The sequence below is a fragment of the Pinus tabuliformis genome, chromosome 5_1 (assembly GCF_031772625.1).
Source record: "Pinus tabuliformis cultivar Carrire ecotype Pingquan chromosome 5_1, CPIR1, whole genome shotgun sequence".
Taxonomy (NCBI): domain Eukaryota; kingdom Viridiplantae; phylum Streptophyta; class Pinopsida; order Pinales; family Pinaceae; genus Pinus; species Pinus tabuliformis.
In genome coordinates, this window is record NC_142305.1 from 711,930,130 (window position 1) to 711,954,297 (window position 24,168).

At 35.9% G+C, this 24,168-nt stretch overlaps 2 pseudogenes; both read right to left on the bottom strand.

The window, feature by feature from the left end:
* Positions 1-711: 711 nt before the first annotated feature.
* Positions 712-1,436, bottom strand: LOC149166908 (sterol 3-beta-glucosyltransferase UGT80B1 pseudogene; annotated as a pseudogene).
* Positions 1,437-5,853: 4,417 nt separating this feature from the next.
* LOC149166909 (sterol 3-beta-glucosyltransferase UGT80B1 pseudogene) lies at positions 5,854-6,677 on the bottom strand (annotated as a pseudogene).
* Positions 6,678-24,168: the final 17,491 nt, after the last annotated feature.

The window sequence follows — 24,168 nt, forward strand, 5'->3', positions numbered from 1 at the left end:
ATGGTAAAACATGACAAGATACAAATGAAACAGTAGAAGAAACATATGCTAAACATATACCACAAGAATCTCATAAACCAGAGCTGCGACCTTTCATTAATTCTCTGTCAAAGTTGCACAGTGAAGTGTTGAGCGTTTCTCCCACACGTTTCCCATAAATTCCAACCTCCTACAAATGGTTTACAATACAATAAATAGACTCCAATGTGGGAAAACAGATCGACCAGAATAGGGAGTTGTTAACATCAATAACAAACAAGAAGCAACCATCTGTTCTGAAGAAAAGCAGCATTACATGTTGTTTGTTAATAGCCAATAAGAATGTGGAACCTGTGGCATAGACCCTTTGAAATGCAACTGAAGACAATAATAGACCATCCAATCTGATTGCTCTGTTGTGATAGACATCTTCGCTATATTTTAAGTTTCGGTCTTTGACTTTCACTTTACATTTGCCATTTGAAAAACAAACCATTTTCTTAATAAAAATAGCTTTTTTAAACTAAAATTTCGCCTTTAGTAAAGGGAAAAATGAATGATCTCAGCTGTAAATTTGCTAAGCTCGACAATACCTCCTTCACTACTAGCGAACACATGTCTATTTGCCAAAAATACCTGTCTTTTTGTAATAATGACAAGCTCCACACACTTTCAATTGAAGAAACGATTTTGCCTTTATAACAAAGACGCTATTTCCCACACCATGTTTTTTCACTTTGCTCTTAAACCTGCAGCTGTTGTGCCAGCTCCACCATGATGAACCACAACACGGCATTGAGGAAACAACCAATCATGTGGACAATCCTCAAGAAGGAAGACATAGTCAGGAATTTGATGATGATTCCCACGGCTGCCCCATCCTTTGTCAATAATTCCTCTCTGTCCTGTTGATTCTAATGTTTCAAGGATAATGGTAGTAGTCTTTACCGGATCTTCAAGAGGCATGCTCCCAAAACCCACATACACGAGCGCTAGACCAGACTGAAACCACTGAAGAAATTCCTAACAGGGGCTGCAATTAATTCCCAAATTCAAGAAACAGAAACCAACCACGTCCACTAAATGTCCCCAGTCATTTGGCTTCGGTACATGATGTGGACTCCAATGTATCCTGTTGGCAAGTTTGAGATAGATCCATGGTATGCACTTAAGTATCGAATAGGAGGAAGCTTTAGTTTCTTTCTTTTGAAATCATTTATGATACTCCTTATCCCCCACCATATTAATATGTCCACAACTAGTTTCGATAGCCAATAACCAGCACTCCGTGATACTCGTGCTAAAGGATGAGGAAATTCATTTGTGGGCGTCCAAGGCATTGTAAAGAAGATATGCAAAGGAACGCGGAGAGACTCTGCCATATGTACATGTCCATATGCAGGAGGATTCGAAATTATTAGTTGAGCTCTGAATGGAGCACCTGTGTCAATATCTGGATCAGTACATGTAGGCAGCAATGAATTGACAATGGCCTTCAGCTATTTCCTTTGAAAGGAAATTTCTGATGGTCCTCCTGCTCATAAAAGCATCAAATTGAATTCCTGTAGGTGGTTCCAATGTATCGATGGCCCCCTTGGGAAACATTGATTGCGGAAACCATAAATGCATATAAACCAAATCAAACAAAAATTCTGATGAAACAATCTACAATCTCACTAAACACCGTCCAAAAGGTAATTCTCAGCCTTACAAATCCATTTGGAGCAAGGAATTTGTGTTTTTAGATAGCAGAGGTGAAAATTTATTGTTCCAGTTCTGCGCGCTGAGCACAAACCCAATGTGCCGCACCATGTGGGTGCGCCGCGCCAATGAAAAATAACATTGTGCAATTGCGCCCAATGCGCCGCGCTCAATTTCAATGCGTTGCGCCAGGATTTCACACACAATTTCAGCCTTCAGACCAACCTTTTGATTCTTTCATAATTTGGTTCGAATTTTTTGAGGACTTGTTTACAAATGAACCACTTAAATATAAAAATATTTCATATACATAAAGAATCTTGATTTCATTTGGCAAATTCTCTTTCCAATAATGTAGAACTTTGACACTTTGAACTTTTCAAAGGTGAACTCTGTTTTTCATTTCCATCTAACTTTATGACTTAAATGATGGCTCCTTCTTGGTTGATTTTCTACAGAGATGATGGCATTAGACTTCGGCGAAAGATAACCAGAGGCTGCATTCGAAGTACTCCATGATGGAAGACTTTAAAATACAAATTTATTACAAAAACAAATTTGACGATTTCTTCTCCAAAACAGAGTTTTGGAGAAGAATCATCTTCAAGCATTACTGATGATGAAACTCTTGAAATAAGAGACTTATTGAACCTTCCTCTGGCCTGCAAGTATTATTGAAGCACTTTGAGAACAACAATTTGCAAACCCTAGACCTAATGACCAAGTTGACTCTTTGCTTATCAAGTAATAAAAACAAGACTGTAAATGATTTCAAGAATGTCTTAATGAACTTTAATAAACAGATCCGAGCCAGCAAGACATGCCATAAGGGGTAAATGAGTGACCAGGTCCTTCCATCTGAATACGGCATGCCCCTAGCGAAATGCAACTGGGTGAATTGAGTGAGACACCTAAAAATGAAATGCAATAAAGAGTTTTGATCTCTAACAGAGGACTGTAAAGACCAACTCTAACATTGGCTCCAATGGGGATGGTAGCTCCCAGGAGGTGCCAAGAACTACAGGTATTTGGAACAGCAGACAGTGCCTTCTTCCATTGGGCAATGGAGTTCATTATTTGACAAATCAACAAAAGACTGATGACTCAATTTATTGACTGGAAATATGACTCAAACTAAATCGGTGCAAACTGAAATGACTGAAAAACTTGACTCTAACCAACTAACTTAAAACTTAAAGCTTGATGGCAGTACATGACCACCTGTGTTTCTTACAAGACAATATACCATCAAACTATATCAAAATGCCAGTGTAACCAATCAAGCAGATGTCTTCTTGATTGATTCTCTTGATCATATTTCCTGGTCGACAATAGATACTTGTAATTGGGCATCCAAAAACATAATCAACCCTGATCTCCTTCATCATTGAATACTGTAATAAACACCTTCACGGCTAACTGCAACAGATTTGCCAGAGGATCTTGAAAAACATGAAGTCTGTCCTCCTGCTGAAAGAGCAAGGTGTCTTTCTCCTTTGCTTCTAATTTTCCTTCATAATGTACTTCAGTAATAGTATGTTCTTGATCCTCAAAAAATTCTGAATAGGTTGATGAGTGAATCTCCTCTTGAAAACACATTTCAAAACATGAAACATATGAAGAAGAATCTGAAATGGAATCCTGAATGGTCTGATCTTTGGTAGTCTGAATATATTGTAGGTCATCTTCATATGGTATGACAGCCAGATTCTCATTACATTCATCAATCATGAGAAAAGAAACTTCAAATGTTTCGTGAAACCCAACACTAACATTTCTATCATCTACCATAAATTCATCCAGAGAAACCTCGTTACTTACTTGAGCGAAGATCTCATCTTGTTGTTCATGAACTGGCTGGATTACCTCGTTATGAAGGCTGTGTTCTGATGAGATGAGGGCAGTTAGGTCTGTAACTCTGTCTTCTTCATTTGAGGCAGCCTCAACAATGCAATTCTCTTCTATGAGATCCGGAACAACATGTTTTTCCTCATCACAATCTGTCTCTCGATCTGATTTATCATCATCATTTTCTGAGATTGGAACATCATTTTCCTGCGTATCCTCTTTTATTTCAACCAGATCTGAAATAAAACTTCTTCTTTCATCATTTTCAGCCATATGGAAATCTTCAACCTGCTGATTTTGATCCTGCTGCAAAGTTTCCTCTAAGAGTTCTGTGTGTTGCTGAAACAGATTTTCATACAAGGCTTCCATGATCTCATCATCCATGAAATTATCATCTTCATAATATTTCTCAAGGATTTCAATAAAACTATAAGCATGCTTGCAACAGTCCTAAACTAAATTTAATGATTGATAAGATTCTTTATACCTTTCAATGAACATGGCATGAAAATCCTTTAAACAGTAAATACAAGCAGGCAGCAAACTTTCATACCAAGATTGGGCTTCACCTTCTAGAGTGGCCAGGAATATCTTCATCAAGCAATCTTCAGGAAAATGAACCTTCAACTTGCGAATATGCATGTGAAATCTGATCAGATGTAAAGCAGCATCCTTCCTACCATCATCTTTAAACGTAGGCAAATTCCTTGACCAATCTACCTTCGGAATTTTATTTGGGAAGCCTGGAATGTGATCTCGGCTCATGGGAGCATATCTTCTTGCAACCCATTCCATCTTGAAAATCTCAAAGCTACTGATTTCTCTGCAGTGGAGTCACCATGAAGCATTGATTTCTAGATTTTTCAGTGAATGGAGTCACCAGGTGAATGATTTCAGCCTTCTTATGTCTGATCGTTGTCCACCATCAACAATCAGATCTGAACTTGATACATGTACTGGGGAAATTAACAAGTTAGATGTCACGTTTACAAGCTAGACCGGAGATTGATTGAAGCAGCGTTTATCTACTTGCACTAATGCAAAGCAAAAGCATTTCGAAGGCTACTTGGCATAATTTCATGCTCTGTCTGTAACTTATAAAACAAATGACATCAACAAGCAAACCATTTTCTTTCCCAGTATGGTTGCCACTATGTTAGAGCTCAAATCTGCCTTAGGCTAAAGGAAGGTAGGATTCAAGATAACACCATACCATGCTCAGCCTCGTAGCTAGCCCTACAAGGACAGGAGAGGGCTCTCTCCGAGTCAACTCAGTAAAAATACTCAATAGGGTCTGAGATGACTTAAAATGAGAACTGATTTTAGGCTAGTAAATAGATATGAAAGAGAGGTAATTGATTGAATGACTGGGTTTGAGGGATGTATGGGATGAAGAACAGCATGAGCGGAGAGATTAAATCAAAGACGCAGATTATTTCATGAGGCAAGATAGGCAAAAAGTTTAGCATTCAAATTAAAATAATATGGAGCGGAAAGACTGTTTGAGATGTTTGAACAGGGCATATATAATGAATCCTTATCAAAAGAAGAAAACACACAGAAACCTGAACACTTTCCCAAGGCAGAGCAATATAACTGGATTCTGCCTCTCTCACTTAAAAGCATTCAAATAGAAATGATTGTAAATGAACGGTAAAACATGACAAGATACAAATGAAACAGTAGAAGAAACATATGCTAAACATATACCACAAGAATCTCATAAACCAAAGCTGCGGCCTTTCATTAATTCTCTGTCAAAGTTGCACAGTGAAGTGTTGAGCGTTTCTCCCACACATTTCCCAGAAATTCCAACCTCCTACAAATGGTTTACAATATAATAAATAGACTCCAATGTGTGAAAACAGATTGACCAGAATAGGTAGCTGTTAACATCAATAACAAATAAGAAGCAACCATATGTTCTGAAGAAAAGCAGCGTTACATGCTGTTTGTTAATAACAAATAAGAATGTGGAACCTGTGGCGTGGACCCTTTGAAATGCAACTGAAGACAAAAATAGACCATCCAATCTGATTTCTCTGCTGTGATAGACATCTTCGCTCTATTTTAGGTTTCGGTCTTTGACTTTCACTTTACATTTGCCGTTTGAAAAACAAACCATTTTCTTAATAAAAATAGCTTTTTTAAACTAAAATTTCACCTTTAGTAAAGGGAAAAATGAATGATCTCAGTTGTAAATTTGCTAAGCTCGACAATACCTCCTTCACTACCAGCAAACACATGTCTATTTGCCGAAAATACCTGTCTTTTTGTAATAATGACAAGCTCCACGTGCTTTCAATTGAAGAAACAGTTTTACCTTTATAACAAAGATGCTATTTCCCACACCATGTTTTTGCAACCTGCTCTTAAACCTGCAGCTGTTGTGCCAGCTCCACCATGATGAACCACAGCACGGCATTGAGGAAACAACCAATCATGTGGACAATCCTCAAGAAGGAAGACATAGTCAGGAATTTGATGATGATTCCCACAGTTGCCCCATCCTTTGTCAATAATTCCTCTCTGTCCTGTTGATTCTAATGTTTCAAGGATAATGGTAGTAGTCTTTACCGGATCTTCAAGAGGCATGCTCCCAAAACCCACATACACGGGCGCTGGACCAGCCTGAAACCACTGAAGAAATTCCTGACGGGGGCTATAATTAATTCCCAAGTTCAAGAAACAGAAACCAACCACGTCCACTAAATGTCCCCAGTCATTTGGCTTTGGTACAAGATGTGGACTCCATATGTATCCTGTTGGCAAGTCTAAAATAGATCCATGGTATGCACTTAAGTATCGAATAGGAGGAAGCTTCAGTTTCTTTCTTCTGAAATCATTTATGATACTTCTTATCCCCCACCATATTAATATGTCCACAACTAGTTTCGATAACCAATAACCAACACTCTGTGATACTCGTGCTAAAGGATGAGGAAATTCATTTGTGGGTGTCCAAGGCATTGTAAAGAAGATATGCAAAGGCACGCAGAGAGACTTTGCCATATGTACATGTCCATATGCAGGAGGATTCGAAATTATTGCTTAAGCTCTGAATGGAGCACCTGTGTCAATATCTGGTTCAGTACATGCAGGCAGCAATGAATTGACAATGGCCTTCAGCTATTTCCTTTGAAAGGAAATTTCTGATGGTCCTCCTGCTCATAAAAGCATCAAATTGAATTCCTGTAGGTGATTCCAATGTATCGAAGGCCCCCTTGGGAAACATTGATTGCGGCAACCATAAATGTATATAAACCAAATCAAACAAAAATTCTAATGAAACAATCTGCAATCTCACTAAACGCTGTCCAAAAGGTGATTCTCAACCTTACAAATCCATTTGGAGCAAGGAATTTGTGTTTTTAGATAGCAAAGGCGAAAATTTATTGTTCCAGTTTTGTGCGCCGAGCACAAACCCAACGCATCGCGCCTTGTGGGTGCGCCACGCCAATGAAAAATAACATTGTGCAATTGCGCCCAATGCGCCGCGCGCGCTATGTGTGCCACGCTCAATTTGAATGTGTCGTGCCAGGATTTCACACAAAATTTCAGCATTCAGACCAACCTTTTGATTCTTTCATAATTTGGTTTGGCTTTTTTGAGGACTTGTTTGCAAATGAACCATTTAAACATAAAAATATTTCATATACATAAAGAATCTTGATTTCATTTGGCAAATTCTCTTTCCAATAATGTAGAACTTTGGCACTTTGAACTTTTCAAAGGTGAACTCTGTTTTTCATTTCCATCTGACTTTCTGACTTAAATGATGGCTCCTTCTTGGTTGATTTTCTGCAGAGATGATGGCGTTAGACTTCGGCGAAAGATAACTAGAGGCTGCATTCGAAGTACTCCATGATGGAAGACTTTAAAATACAAATTTATTACAAAAACAAATTTGACGATTTCTTCTCCAAAACAGAGTTTTGGAGAAGAATCATCTTCAAGCATTACTGATGATGAAACTCTTGAAATAAGAGACTTATTGAACCTTCCTCTAGCCTACAAGTATTATTGAAGCACTTTGAGAACAACAATTTGTAAACCTTAGACCTAATGATCAAGTTGACTCTTTTCTTATCAAGCAATAAAAACAAGACTGTAAATGATTTCAAGACTGTCTTAATGAGCTTTAATAAATAGATCTGAGCCAGTAGGACATGGCATAAGGGGTAAATGAGTGACTAGGTCCTTCCGTCTGAATACGGCATGCCCCCAGTGAAATGCAACTGGGTGAATTGAGCGAGACACCTAAAAATGAAACGCAATAAAGAGTTTTGATCTCTGATAGAGGACTGTAAAGACCGACTCTAATAGTATTATTTTTAGAATAGGAGATAAGTTGTTAGAATAGGTGTGTATCAGAGCTTGAGAATAGGAATTTAATTGTTAAACTGATAAAAATAGAGATTGAGTTGTCAATGCAGTTACAATAGGATTTGATCCATAAAAGAAAGGGAAAAAATGTAATGATAGGGGGAATAGAATAGGAGAGTGAGTAAGTGAGAAATTGAGGAAGAAAGATAGGGTTTGCGAGAGAAATAGAGGTTAGATAAATTGTTGTAATCGTGCCGAGAGGGCCAAGACTCTATAACTTCTATTTTATTGAATAAATTGATTAAGTGTGGCATTGTGTATTATTCCTTGTGAGAATTTCTCTTGAATATGTGTATCAGCGTTCTGTAACCTAATCGAGTATTATTTCCATTTATGTGTTTTATTGTTAATCATTGTCAATTAGTGTTGAGGCTCTATTTCGATATTAAGCTAAACCTTTATTAAACCATGGTTCTTAAAGTTATGTATTGAGCACGTGAGCGAAATTAAAAAGCGGTAAGTGGTATATTGCGTGGAAATAAAATGGTAAATGGTATTTTTCCAAATCGTGTGATTAACCTAAGGTGTTGACACGTAGCACGAGAGAACCAATTTTCTCACGTGCTCTCAACCTGATATTGGTTGTGCAAGAATTCACGTGAGATTGTGTGATAGCCATTGGATCGGATAGTATAGATCAACAGTGGAGATCGGCCAGGCTAGTTAGCACACGATACATCGTGATATTCATAGGATTGGGTAAACAAATCAATGGTGTAGATTGAAGCATTCGGGAGTGGAAAAGTCAAGTGGGACCGACAGTGATTGGTCAGCTTAGCGGGACCCTCAGGAGGAACACACGTATAAAATATGTTTAGCGCACAACTGATTGGTTTTTAAGTGAACCATTAGTCTAATTCTAGATTACGATATCAATTTTGGTAACCATCCACATCAGAAAAAATTGTGGTTATTTATTAGATGGTTCTATTTCTCAAGTTAGTGTCCAAAAATTCACCTATTAATACTTCAAGCTTTGAAGCATTAAGGGTTGGAACATTTTTTAGAAGAAAGACTCTTGGATGTAAAGCAGCTCACAGAGCCTCATTTGATCAAACTTCAGTAACACAATTGCAGAATTACAGGATTCTCATGTCACTCATGCTTATGAAGTGCATTTACCTTTGTATATTTGTGTTCATTGTTTTTCATATGTTATTCATTTATTCTGGATTATTCTAAGAAGTAAAAGAACATAATTTGTTGCAAAATACACTCTGCTTCCATATTAGTAATAATCTCAATGTTTTCTACTTGATGATTAGTATCAGAATTCTTAACTGCTCTAGGATAATATGATTCCCTCATGTTTTCTTCTAAATCGCACCTCAATCTTAAGAATCCAGCAAAGGTGCCTACCCTTCCTTGTAAGGTTTCCTGTGGAACCTGTCTTGATTGAACTCAACCTATGACTCCATTTCCCAATGGATTATCTTCCTTGTTTCAACCCAACTCAATTCTAAAATCCAAAACTTGAACCTAATAGCTAGCCTAATATTATTCAGAAGAACGTATCTAAGTCAGATAGAGAGATACCTCTCTAGAGTTGGAAGGGCTAGATTCCCAACTCCTAAAGCGGTTTTGTGGTTACCTCTCTAATTATTTCACAACCTTATTAAATTACAGACAGATAACATCTTGGAAACCATACTGGAGAATGAAAATTTCATGTTCCTCAGGAAAGAGTATCAAGTTCCAGATCTGATTATTGATGGTGGATAGTGATGAAACACAAGAAGGATGAATTTTCTCACTTGGCGACTCCATGTTTCAAGTATCCAAAGCTTCAAATTTTTCAGGGTGACTTCATTGTTAAAGATCCAGATTAGCAAAAAACTCATCGTGACTCTAATGCATATTGATCATATTTCTTGCTAAGCAACATGATAGGGTATGTGGAAAACCTTATATATGGTGAAGTTTTAAAAGAATTCAGGGATACGTTAGTATATTTTCAAATTCGTGAAGTTTTTTCAATGGTTGTGTTTCATGTTTGAAAACGATTAAATTGTCTCCTGAAGGTAAAATTTGTTTTCTTGAGTTAATTACTGAAAGATCTGAGAAGGGTATTGAACTTTTGGATTTTTAGATTTAGCCATATAGTTTCCAAGATCCTAAATAGCTCTTGGAAAATATTCCTTCTCCAAAACAAGAGAAGATTGTATTGCCTTTTGATTTTCAGAATGATGAGTTTTATTTTCAAGCACAAGACTAAAACCACAGAGTTGGAATCAGGGTTTAACCTTGAGGATACAACTAGAAAATTCTTTCATGCTCAGCTAGTCATTGAAGGCCTGAAAGGTAAACTAATTAATCATGCCTTTATTGATCCAATGCAAACTACATGGAGGTTCTTTTAAGCTTAAGTGTTCAACCATTTTTTCACTATAAGGACTAGATCCATCAACAATTGCCATTACACATTACAACTTTGATTTTGTGGACCAATAGTCAAGCTGTCCTTTTGATTTTTCTAACAAGCAGTCAAGAAGTCCACTTATTTCAGAAGCTACTTGACTGGCTTCATTGGCATTTTTGTATTATTTGATTCAGCATGATTTTCAACAGTGTAGGATAGGTAGTTATGTGCAAATAAGCTCAGTACTCTGAGCATCTTTTTCAAGAATTATTGTCAGTTTCAGTTTCAGATAGCAGTACATCTTTCAGTTCAATGTGTATTTTAGATTTTAGTTTACAGAATGGTTTTGGTTTCAGTTTGAGAGTTTTTTAGTCGTAGATATTTTATGGTAGTACAGGTTGTGTATTTGGGATCACCCCATTGGATCAAGGCCACTAGTCTACTGAGTTCTTGTCATCTCACAAGGAGGATCCCATCCCCATTGGAGCCACTATTAGGGTCCTATAAATTTCGTAGGATGAGTTAGTTGTTTTACCTGATTATTTAGGTTTAGGAGATGTAAATAATGATTCATTTCTAAAATTATTTCCATGAAAAGGTTGATCATGACATTTGGATCCTAAATATCTTGTCTAGTCATCATCAGTGATGCCATCTCAAGGTACAAGTACTGAAAGAGACATCTAATTACCTATACTATCCCCTCATCAAAGATTTCCCTCCCCTTTCACTTCACTCATCCCATCCACTCATTCCATCTCCCCTCATCATTATCCATAAATCACTCCTCTAAATTCCTTTCCCACTAATTTCCTTTGCCTATTTCACTCCATATCCCTCATTTCCTATGGAGCAAGTGAGCAGTGCCATCACAAAAAAGAAAGGGGGGTGATTTCAGAGTTTCAAGCATTCATCATGGCTGAAAGTGCAAACCCTGACTGTGCAAAGATTCCCCCTCATCTTGACGTCACCTTGGTAAGACTTTTTCTAGGTTTTTAATCACCTCACCATTGATAGGTTTTCCTCTGCAAAATCCATGTCTTAGTTTTTCCCAGATCGATCTCCAAGTATGAAAAGCATTAAAAAAAATTGAAATGACCGTGCAAAGATAGAGTATTTCAAAATTTTAATTTTCATTCTGATTTTCGATTTGATTCAGCATATGCTTGTTCAAATCAACTTGCATGCCTCCTAGATGCCTGCTATGACCTCTATTTCCCATAAATTTCTTGTTTAAACCTAAGAAAATTTAGTTTCCCTTACCTTGCCTAAACCCTGTTTGCACAGTTAGTTTTGTCCAAATATCTTCATCCATTGACCAAGAAACCAGTCCCACATTCCTTGCAAGATCATCCCATCACCTTGTTAAAGGAAACTCACACCAAATTTTCCCTTGTTTTCAATTTGTTGCCTTCATCTTGGTTCATTTTGTTATGTTTACAACTCCCTACTAGATTGATCATTATATGCTCAAAATTTCTCACGTCTATCATCCTCAAGCATAAAAGAGTGCCCAAGTCACCATCATTTACAGCTGAGTACAATGGAAACAAAGTGATTGATCTTGAAGGAATTGATGTCCCTGAAACAAAGCCTGGAAGACCAAGAAACAGGGAAATGACCATGAAGGAACAAAGCACTCAAGACATGCTTCTACCTCAAGAAGGACCTACCACAGAAGACACTATAGGGGCTAACTTGGAAAAAGATAAAGAGTACTAGCTGGACAGAGTAAATGAATACTAAGAGAAGATGTTGCACTAAGCCAATAGAGACATTAACCTCCAAAGAAACCTAGAAAGGCATTACTATGCTAGAAATATGAGTCATATAGCAAGGATAATAGTGATCAAGAAGAAGCTGTAGAAGACCAAAAAGCAACTAAGAAAGATCAAACAAGCAAACACTAGAAAGAGGAGGAACAACCTTGACATTTTGGCTGAAGTAGTCACTAGTTAGTTTTGTAGCCACATGTACAATTTTCTCTTTTATGAACTTTTGCAAGAAGTATGATAAGGTTTGGTAGTTTTATTTTTTAATTGATGCTATAAGGAAGTTAGGGAATAAAACCCACTAGCTGCAGCACCATTTTCCAACTAAAGGGAGATTAGGGACATTTTGACCATGACTGACTTTTGACTGCGCAAGGTCTAAAGGGGTGTTTTGACAAAGAGTATCAGTTTGATAAAGAGTATCAAGGCTACATCAGCATGTTTCCTACTCCTATGCATCCATTCATCTACAACAATGATCAATAGGCTCCTTAAACAACAAAATTTTCCACCCAAATTCACTTTGAATGCGCAAAATATCAGAGTTTTTCCTGTTCCAGTCATCTTTTTGAAAACTGCTCTATGATCAACCAGAGATGAATATTGGGAAACTAGAGGAGGTTTTTGCTTGTATGATGCTGAAGTACAACAAACTATTTCATATTTTACACACGTATTATAGTGTGAGAGATCCATTCACATATTTATAGCCTATTTTTCTAACTATGCAATGTCTTATTTTAGTCATCTTTTTGTAGAGCAGATTATGAAGATCTAGAGAAGTATTTTTGGAAAATGAGGGAGGTTTATTTCAAAAAATACTTGATATAAAATAATGTCCTTCACATTTTACACATGTCATACAGTTTTAAGGTTATGAGGGTAACTTGGAAACCCATTTGTATAGTTTTTACTGAAATCAATTGACATGACAGTTAGCCTAATCCTTTTCAAGATTTCGAATTTTTGAAAGATATGATCAGATCTGAAGTATTTGAGAGATGGAGACATGTAATAGGATGAATTATAAGGATGGATTAGCATTAATTAGCATCTATCTATTCATTTCAAGTCAATTTTGGTTTAGTAAATGCAGTCCCTGTTTTTCGGCATTTAGTTTCTAGGTGCATTGAACATGTCCTTTTGACTTTTTGAGGAGGAGTTCAGTCACTTAGTAATGAATTCGAATACCTATTTTGTGTAAAAATGAGAAACAAATGTGGTTAGTTATTATATAGTTTTATTTCTCAAGTTATTGGAAATACATTCACCTATTAATACTTCAAACTTTGAAGCATTAAGGGTTGGAACTTTTTTGAGAACAGAGACTCTTGGATGTAAAGCAACTCACAGAGCCTCGTTTGATCAAAATTTAGTAATACAGTTGCATAAATTACAGGATTCTCATGTCACTCATGCTGGTGGAGTGCATTTACCTTTGCACCTTTGTGTTCATTGTTTTTCATACGTTATTCATTGATTCTGGATTATTCTAAGAAGTAAAAGAACAAAATTTGTTGCAAAATAAACTCTGCTTCTGGCTTCGTAATAATCTCAATTTTTTCTACTTAATGATTAGTATCATAATTCTTAACTTCTCTACTATAATCTGATTCCCTCATCTTTTCTTCTAAATCACACCTAAACCTTAAGAATCCAGCAAAGATGCCTACCTTTCCCTGTAAGGTTTCTTGCAAAACCTGTCTTGATTGAACTCAACCTGTGACTCCATTTCCCAATGGCTTATCTTTCTTGTTTCAACCCAAATCAATTCTAAAATCCAAAACCTGAACCTAATAGCTAGCCTAATATTATTAAGAAGAACATAGCTAAATCAGATAAAGAGATCCCTCTCTAGAGTTGGAAGGGATATATTCCCAACTCCCAAAACGGTTTTGTGGTTACCTTTGTAATTATTTCACAGCCTTATTAAATTACAGAGTGAAATTTCTCAACAAAGGTGTCGAAGAATTCTATATCGTCAAACATAGGCTCCCCATTTGAATCAAACTATTTTTCAAAGTCCTTCTCCTTCTCTCTCTCATATTCTCTAAGGGATTCAACTAGTTTCATTATTGCATGCCTTTGGGTTCTCTCTAGTTTACCATTGAAATTGGATGTTGCTCTTTTGTAAGGGTGTTCTTTTGGGAGGAATACCCTAGATTAGTCATACACTTTCTTTCCTAGGTGATCGAGTCACCTATCCTTTAGAGAAGGTCGACAAAATTGACATCCATGATACACTTTTGTTACAAGACTTGCAAAATTATTGTATACAAGGCACATTAGTGATCATGAAGATCATGTAGAAAATTAAATTAATATGTGAAACAATATTGTTACGTAAATAAACAAATCAATAAACATGTAATTTATAAGAGCAAAATCCTAAGCCTAGGTAATCATGTATGGTGTAAGCACATATTCCATGCAACATAAAACTCCTCTCTGTTTTGATGAGTTTGATACATCGTATACATGTATCCCTTCTCATAATTCCTTCAATTCATCTACCAATGGTTGTAAGTAGACATTCATATTCTTCCCTTGTCTTCTGCCAGGGACTATGAGATCCAACATAAGATGTTCATTCTTCATAGACAATCATGGGGTGATATACTACAGGCCAAATAGAATAGTTGGTGGCTTGGAGGGAATATGGGTTGACATCGTCCATGGCTATGTTAAGTCATAGACTTTGTACTTCATCCTTGAATTTTTCAGGCCATGTATCCTCTATATGCTTCATGGCTATTGAATTTGTTGGGATTCACATAACTATTGACTTACTTCTGTGTGAGTCATGGCATCGCTGCAACATAGCTGATTCTTTACAACGAAATATCTTTTGAATCCTTGGGATTATAGGAATGTGCATCAATTTATTATGAGGAGGACCATGTGATTTACCCATTTTTTTTTATGGTAACTTTCATGGCCACATTTTGAACATATCTCTTTGTCTACATATTCTCCTCTATATAGAATACAATCATTCAGACATGCATGATATGATATGCATTCAACACCAAACATTTTCAACAACTGCTTTGCCTCTTTGTAGCTACCTAGCAAGACATTATCACTCTTAATAACCTCATATTTGAATAACCTATAGTTGATGGGAAATATAAATGTACAATGCCAATATTAAACATTCATAAAATCAACAACTTTTAATGTTGATTGGTGAAACGATTTCTCAAAATATAATAAGGGTCTTAATGAATCATGCAGGTCAATTACCTTAATATTGCTCAGAAATATGCATTGGACATGACAAAATTTTCTTTCAAGTTATACAGTAACATCATTGTCCATAGCTAGGTAGACTTTGATTGATCGCCAGGGCCAAAGATAGTGGTGGTGGAAGCAAATTTCATGCTTTCGAATAAGGTATCAGTGATATGAGCATCATCCCCTAGATCATTGCTCTGAAATGCATCTAACAACATTTCCTCCATAACAATAGTATCCTGTAAGTAATCCTCCATACCAACCTCTATTTGATTTCCTCCATTTCCAACTTGTGATTAAGAACTACTGTTGTTGTAGGTATTCCTAATTTGTGAATCTAGACATAGTGGGAATCGAATAGGTGGTTGGTTCAACCATTCTTTATATGCTTCTTCTTTGTGTATTTCTCTTAATGCAACCTTCTCTTGATTTGACATTATAGTGGGGTGCAATGGAAGATGATAGGTGGGTCGCTCATCATCACTACAATCCTAATTTCAAAAAATATTGAACATTACTACATCAATGATATTAGTAAGCACAATGCAATTGGTTTGTTGAAATTACATTATACCAAACAATTATTACCATCAATGACCCAGGATTATGGTTGGAAGATGCCACGTTCTAATTGGCAGGGTGAAGTTGTTGTTCATTTTCATCTACCAACTTCCTATGATATTTCATTTCTAACAAGAGCTTTCGACATTTTTGAAATGGTGGAATATTTTCTGCATTTGAACTCGATTTTGAATCAAGATCCTGCAAATTTGGATACATTTTTATTCAAATTTACATCGATAAAAAAATTCAATTAGATAATCAAAATATGAATAAAATTTGAACTTACCAGAGATGTAAAGGGAGAAATTCGTGAAGGACTTTAAGCAATATGGAATGAGTTGGAATTTGAAGAACTTTCCATTTCATACTATGATATTTTCTCCTTGCATTTGAGAAAAATCAATAATAAATTTTTTTATACATACCTAAAATTAATTTTGAGAACCAAATAACCACAATCTAAATTTCAATATAGTTTTCAAACCATTTTCAAGAATAAGGTGACTTTAAGCGGAAAATGTATACTATGAACTACTATAACTCATGTGGATGTCTCTTAAAGGATAACTTGAGATGAATATGCTATTTTATGTAAAAATAAAAATTTAAATAGATTTTAAACCCTAACGGTGCACTTATCAAAACTAACTACACCAATGTGTTTAAATACTAAAAGCAATGATGCGTTAAAATATTAACCACATTGATTTTCAGAAATTTGAAAATAAAAAAGGAATTTTATCATATCGGTGCTTTTATAAAACCAACCGCACCGACGTGTTTAAATAAAAACCACACAGATATGTCAAAATAATAAACGCACTTGTTTCTGAGATTTCGAGAATTAAAAAAATGAATTCTATAATATTGATGCTCTTCTGAAAATAATGACACCAAAGCATTTAAATAAAAATCATACCAGGGCATTAAATTAATAACTGCACAGGTTTATGGGATTTCGAAGAAAAAAATATTCTATCGTATTGGTGCTCTTGTAAAACAAACAACATGGATGCGTTTAAATAAAAATAACACTGATCCGCACATGGTTCTGGGATTTCAAAAATTAAAAGGAATTCTATCATGTCGGTGCTCTTATAGCAATCACTGCACTTATGCATTTAAATAACAACTGCAGCATTGCGTTAAAATAATAACTGCACTGTTTCTAGGATTTCAAAAATAAAATAAGGGAATTCTATCATGTCTATGCATTTAAAAATTTTAGCGCACCAGCAATTCATCATAATTGTTCCTCATTACCTTTAACCACACCGATGTTGTTTACTATCTAACACATTAATGTTCGGAAAAAAAGTGAAAAAAAAACCGATATTTTTTTTTTCAAATTGAAAAATGAGTGATAGTTAATTTTTCGAAATCTAATTTCATAGTATTTTAAATAGTAATAAGTTATTCACTATTTCATTACTTTTCCCAAAATTTCAATGGAGATATTTGCAAGAGAGATATACCAGGAGCACTGAGTAGCAGCAGAATACTTTGGAACAACATAACTATTCAGAAGATCAGATTTTCAAAGGTATGGTGATTCACTCAAAACCCTACATAGTAAATATTTAAATTTTGTTGTTGATTTTACTATTATTTTTTTTGCAATTTTTGTGAGGTTTAATTAAAAGATAGATCATTTGTAATTGAGACATATTGGGAGCACTGTGGAGCAGCAAAATATTTTGGAGCCACAGACAGATCAGAATTTTAAAGGTAGGGTGATTCACTCAAAACTTGGTATAGAAAACAAAATAAATTTCACTGTTGATTTTATTGTTAAAAAACATACAATTTTTGTTAGATTTATTCAAAAAACAAGAAAAAAAAACAAAATTAAAACCCTGCATAATAAAAATTTTACCATTGATTTTACCAACAATTTTTTTACAATCTCTTCTCCTATTTAGATTTAATTAAAATAAATACTTACCTAAAACCCTTGGTTCTTATTGCTTATGCAATTGCAAAATTTCACCTTAGGGTTTAACTTCCTCTATCACATCACAAAATTAGGTTTTTCATTTTAGGCATCTTAGGTTTAATGAGTTTGTGTACTTATTATATATAGGGTGTTTGGCATGTACAGTAGAGGGATCACTTATTGAATATGATCCAAACTTTATCGGCATTATCTATATTTTTCTAAAATGATGTTTGTTTATTGGTGCACTTTGTGTAATACAATGCACTAGTGTTGGCAGTGCTTTTATGATTACATATCACACTGAATCTTGTTAGCCCTGTCCATTTTAAAAGAAATGACATCTATTCCTCTGTGTACCCTAGGTAATACAATGCACAAGTGATGGTGGCGCATGTATCATTAAATATCATACAGAATCCTCTCGTCCCCGTCCATTTAAGAAAAAAGGCGTATGTTTATTGATGTGCCCTATGTAATATAACACATTGACACAACTCTTCCAAATAACATCGTTAAGTGTGTTAGCACCCTGTAATTAACCTCTAGGCTGAAAGAGGATCATAGGGGTAGCCACAAACCTCTTTTAGGCTAAGTTCCAACTCCCTAACCTTGGAGAGGGCTCTCTCACTATGTTCTTCTATCAATCAACAATAATGCAAACTTTGAAACGGGAACTCATACTGTTACCCATTTTGTAGAGATAGAAAAAACGTGACCCGATTTTGAAAAGTGGTGATGCAGAACACGTGTTTTTTAAAGCATAGTTTTTGGCACTATAAAATTTTTTATGTACATTTCATTTTAGAATGGTAGGGTTTTTTATGCTGATTCAAAAAGATGGTAATTCTACACCAGGCCCTTTTTTTAAAAGGTTTTATCTTTTATTTTCTAATGTATAAAATGTAAATAATTATTTTGTAGAGTTAATAATTTTTGAAGTGGTCATTTTTTTCATATTTTCTTGTTTTTATTTTAATTTTAATTTTTTTGTAGTGAGGTTTTTATTGTTTTGCATTTTTAAATTAGAAGGTCAATATTTTGAATTTTCGATATTCTACATATTTATACATCGTTAATTAATTTTTCAATCCACATGAAATAATTGTTTCTAAAAAACAATATTTTTTAACAATGGACATAAAAATAACCATTTTTAACATAAATATAACTAAAAAACTACACGTTTTGATAATTTTTTGCTAGAATTGACATGTCAAAATCACAATTTTTATACGAAAATTTTCACTAAAAATGGTTAAATAATAGTTTTTTTTTATGAATTTCATGTTAAAAAAATAATAATAATCACTTTCTTTTTTCAAAAATTAATGATTAACTTAAAAATTAATGCAAAAATCACATATTACAAATATTGAATGCATAACAACCTGAATTGAGTGTTTATTCTTCTTATAAAATGTCAAAGTCAAAACATTACAAGTATAACTACTTAATAGTTACAAAAAATGAGCTTGATTTCCAAGCATAACTTAAATTTAGTCAACAATGTCACATAATCCAAACTCTTCATCCTCTAGAGTTTCATCATTGTCTTCTTCCACAATATTTTCTACTTCCTTTTGCTCATTTTTCTCTTTTAATGGATCTTTGATGTCTGCGAATCTTCCAAGGTATGTCTTTCTAAACATTCCATGTAATGGTGGTTGGGGTTCCTTTGCCTTTTTTGCCACACGTGATTCACTAAAGTCCCATTTCTTCAACCCAATTTCTTGCATTGCATCTGGAAGAAATTGAAGAGCATTAATTCTTTACTGAATGAAATTGCGCTGTATTGGATCTTTTTCAATTGCAATGCAATTTCTTTCTTTTTGAAGGCAACATGGTAGTGTTGTACCTAATTATCAAGCACAAAAGAAGTAATGAAGTAAATTAGTACAATGACATATTAATTAAAAAATAACATATTGAAATTCAATTCCATATAATAAAACTTACCTGAGCCAGAAAATAAATCCAGAACCCAATCTCCTTCATTTGAACATATGTCTATAAGATAATTAATCAATAATTGTGGTTTTTGATAAATGTTAACTATCTCTCCTTTTGCTTCTTTGTCTTCATATGTTAGTTTTCTCACAACAGCATCATAAGTCAGTATTTGGCTATGACTCTTTCCGTCTACCCAATTAAAATCATAGACATATAGCTATCATCTTTTGCCCAACTATCAATATGAATGAATTCACAATCATTTATAAATTGTTGATCTTCACGGTTAAAAAGATTTGACTTTTGCCAGTAACATGAAATAGTAAAAGTTCAATTAACTTGTACATAAATGAATTTTTCAACATTAATCAAATATACATTTTAAACGTCTTACCATGTAAGCTGCATACTTGAATTTGTTTTCCCCTTGAAGCTTGACAATATCATTGTCAATTGCATGTTTGAATGAAATGTCACAAATCTCCATAATGGTGATGACGTGACTTCTACAAATCCCACAACCACTTTACTAAGAGCTTGATAAGTATAAGGGTCACTATCATAGTCAATGTTTGGAATATTGAAACCATGGGGAATATCTGCAATAACTAGGGCATAATCCCTTTTAGGTATGAGTTTAGCAATGTCTTCACAGTTGCCTTATATTACTTGATATTGAATAGTGTCTAGCCCATTCCAAATTAAATGAGTAAGAGTTGGATCAAGTTCAAAATTTTTAATATGTTGCTTCCTCAGTCTTTCGATCTTTATTTTTTCAATAAAGGTTCTGAAACTATCTAGTGCTCCATTATCATCCTTCTTCATCTTTTATAAAATAAACAAATATATGTGTAAGTTATAAATTAAAAATAGTACACAAATGAATAAAAATGAATGTATAAATCAAGATACCTTTTCAAATGCAAGATAAAAAGCTTTTAATGTTGATGCAGAACTGGAATCTAGATAGTTGCGTACAACATCATCCCATCTATATTCATTCAACAATTTAACCATATGTTCTTGAATTTTCATGGAAACTTTGTGACTGCATAGATAAAGTAACAAAAAGTTAATATAATGATATGTATAACAAATACTACCAAGAACAACATGTTTTATTTAAAAGAAAACTATAATCTAGAAATAAATAAAAATAATTCAACAAAATTACTTTTGAAATTCCTCAGACATTTCCTCCAATGATAATTCCCCTGACCTCACACGAGATAATATTGTTTTGACAATTTTTTCATCTTTCACTCCTTGCATTGCTCTCCAAGGTGTGATAGTCATATCTTTTGGAAGCTGCTTCATTTCAAGAGCTGATTTACTGCTGCTACATATCAATGGCTTAGACTTTTTGACCTTCTAGTTTTTAATGCCAATGTTTTCCCACATGCTAAAAATCTCATCAATCAACTCCCAAACATCTCCAATTCTAAATGCCAATTGGAAAATGTTATCAACACCTCTGAATAAATCACTAATTTTGTTGCCTTTTCCACCTTTTGAATTGGTTTTCTCTTCAATTTGATAGCCTATTTCCATACAACATTCCTTTCAGAAATCTACAGTAACATTTATCTTATCCCCACCACATTTTTCTTGAAATTCACTATGAATAAATCTAACCCTTCGTATGAAATTCATAGACATCCTATATTCATTATCTGAATTATGATCCCATGCCACTAACTTTGCTTCTGTATCTCATAAACCAACATAAATGATACATTTCATTGTTTCAAAACGTGGGTTATTAGGATATTCCTCCATCAATTGTCTTTGAGCTTCGACAGAATGGTTCCCCCCAAGCACATAATAATTGTATTCAAAACATTTTGACTTATCAAATGCCTCTTTGTTGGGAACTTGAAGTGGATAAAAAGAAGCACATAACTAACCACATGAGCATATGGATTATACCTCATCAATGTCTTCAAGTTATGAACATGCAGATGATGTGGCTTTCTGACTTGATATTGACATCGTCCTTCACTTGCCTTATAGGTTTGTTTGACATTAATCTGAAATGTATGACCACCATCAATTAAGTTTCTCTTTGTCAAATACTGTCGAATGGAATTTTGTTTTGTTTTGATAATGCCATCCTCTAAATCAACTCCTAGTGTAATGATTTCTCTACTTTCTTTTGAAGTTTCACTAGGTTCTTGACTATCGGTAATGACTACTTCAAAATCTTCAACTTTACTTTTCTTCATCATAACATTCTCAACAGATTTATTTTTGGGCATTGTTACTTTAGGTATTTTACGGCTCTTCTCAGTTCTAATGTCATCTTCAGTAATGGCAACATATGCTTCACTGTTAGTTTCAACTTCATTGTCCTCAAAAGTAACTTGTCTACCCTTGCTAGATTTATCCACTACAGGCCTTTTTTCTGATCCTTTGAATGTAGTTTTGTAGCATCATCAATTACTACATTTTTCTTGTTTTCCATATCTTCTTCTGACACTGAGTAAAAACTCCTGACAACTTTCATAATATCATGCTTTATGAAATGAATGCCTCCCAACCTAATTGAACAACTTTCAACAAAATTCTGCCAAACAAAATATCATATGTCAATAAAAACAAAGTTAAAAAAAATATAGCGAGACACTTTCAAGAACACAAAATACAAATATAAATAACAATACTTACGATGTTTTGTTTCATCTCATTTACGATTTGTTTACACAACTTTGTAGATACTTCTCTTGTGTCATACAATGAATATGATAGTTAGTATTTAATCCTTTCATGCGACTTGGGAGCTTTTGTAAGTATGTAAACAACTTCAGTGTCTGGTACCGAACACATATCCATGACTCTTCCCATCACCTCATAAATTCCATTATCATTCGGTATATCAATATAAATATATATATTCACATTTTAGCTTTCTCTTTCTTTCACATACCAGATTCTTGATGGAAATTTCACTTCTTTTGAATTCTTCTAGTATGAAATCATCTTCTCATCATTTGAAGCACTTGAAAGATTTGTAGCCATGAGCTCAGGTGGAGTTCGCTCACTAATGTTTTTTGAAGATGCACCTTTAAGAGTCTTTGGTTCAGAAAGATTCACAGAAATCTTCTTTTATCTCATTTTCCTGAAAAATAGAAACACATAAATGAGTAAATAACAAAAACATATTATCTTAAATTAACAACAAAAATATATCATAAATTTTTAATTTGTATAACTAGATAATTGAAATTAAAAAAATATTAACACTAAGAAAATCGCCCACCACCCTGCGGCCAAGCGAACCATTGGGGTGGCACGGGGGGAGGATGTGGCAACAACTCCTACCATTTCTCTCCACATTGATCTCCTTCTCCGTTTTCAATCTACCCCTTAAGGGGGAGGCTGAGGGGTAGATTGAAGACGGAGAGGGAGATCAACGGGGTGATAAATGGTAGGATTTGTTGCCACAACCTCCCCCAGTGCCTCCCCGGCGGCCCACTCGCTCGTGTGGTGGCCGCTAGGGTGGTATAGGGGGCTGCCACAGCCTTCCCCCTGCACCACCCCGGTGGCTTGCTGGGCGGGGTGGCATCAGGGGGGATGCGGCAACAACTTCTACCATTTCTCCTGATATTTATCTCCTTCTCTGTCTTCAATCTACCCCTCAGCGTCCCCCTTGAGGGGTAGATTGAAGACAGAGAAGGAGATCAATATCAGGAGAAATGGTAGAAGCCCCTCGACACCACCCCGCTCGTCCACGGACTGGCAAGTGATTCCGAGAATCGCCCAACCCCCGTAGGTGGACGGGCGGACCGCCATGGTGGTGCAGGGTGGGGTTGCGACAGCTCCACATTGTACCACCAGGGCGGCTCGCCCGCCCCCCCATGGGGGTTGGGCAATTCCCGGTCCACCCTAGCGGCCTGCCCGCCCACGGGGGTTAGGCGATTCCCAGATTCACCTATCCCCCACGAGCGGGCCACTTGGGTGGCGTGGGGTGGGCACCGCAGCCCCACCCCGTGCCGCCTCAGCAACCCACCTACCCACCCGTGGGGTTGGGAGATTCCGAGAATCGCCCAACCTCACGGGCGGGTGGGCGAGCCGCCGGGGTGGGCTATGGCACCCACCACGTGCCACCTCGGCAGCTCGCCCGCCTGCCCGAGGTGGCTACTGGGAAATTCCCGGAATCGCCCAACATCCACCCCACCTGAGAATTGCCCAACAGCCACCCCGGGTGGGTAGACAGGGCGCTGGGGTGGCACGGGGCGGGGCTACGGCACCCTCGCCTCACCCCATCACCGGGGTGGCTGTTGGGCGATTCCTGAAATCACCCAACAGCCACCCCAGGTGGGTGGGCGGGCCGTCAGGGTGGCGCGGGGCGGGGCTACGACACCCCCGCCCCACGCCACCCCGACGGCCAGCCTGCCCGCTCGAGGTGGCTATTGGGCGATTTCGCGAATCGC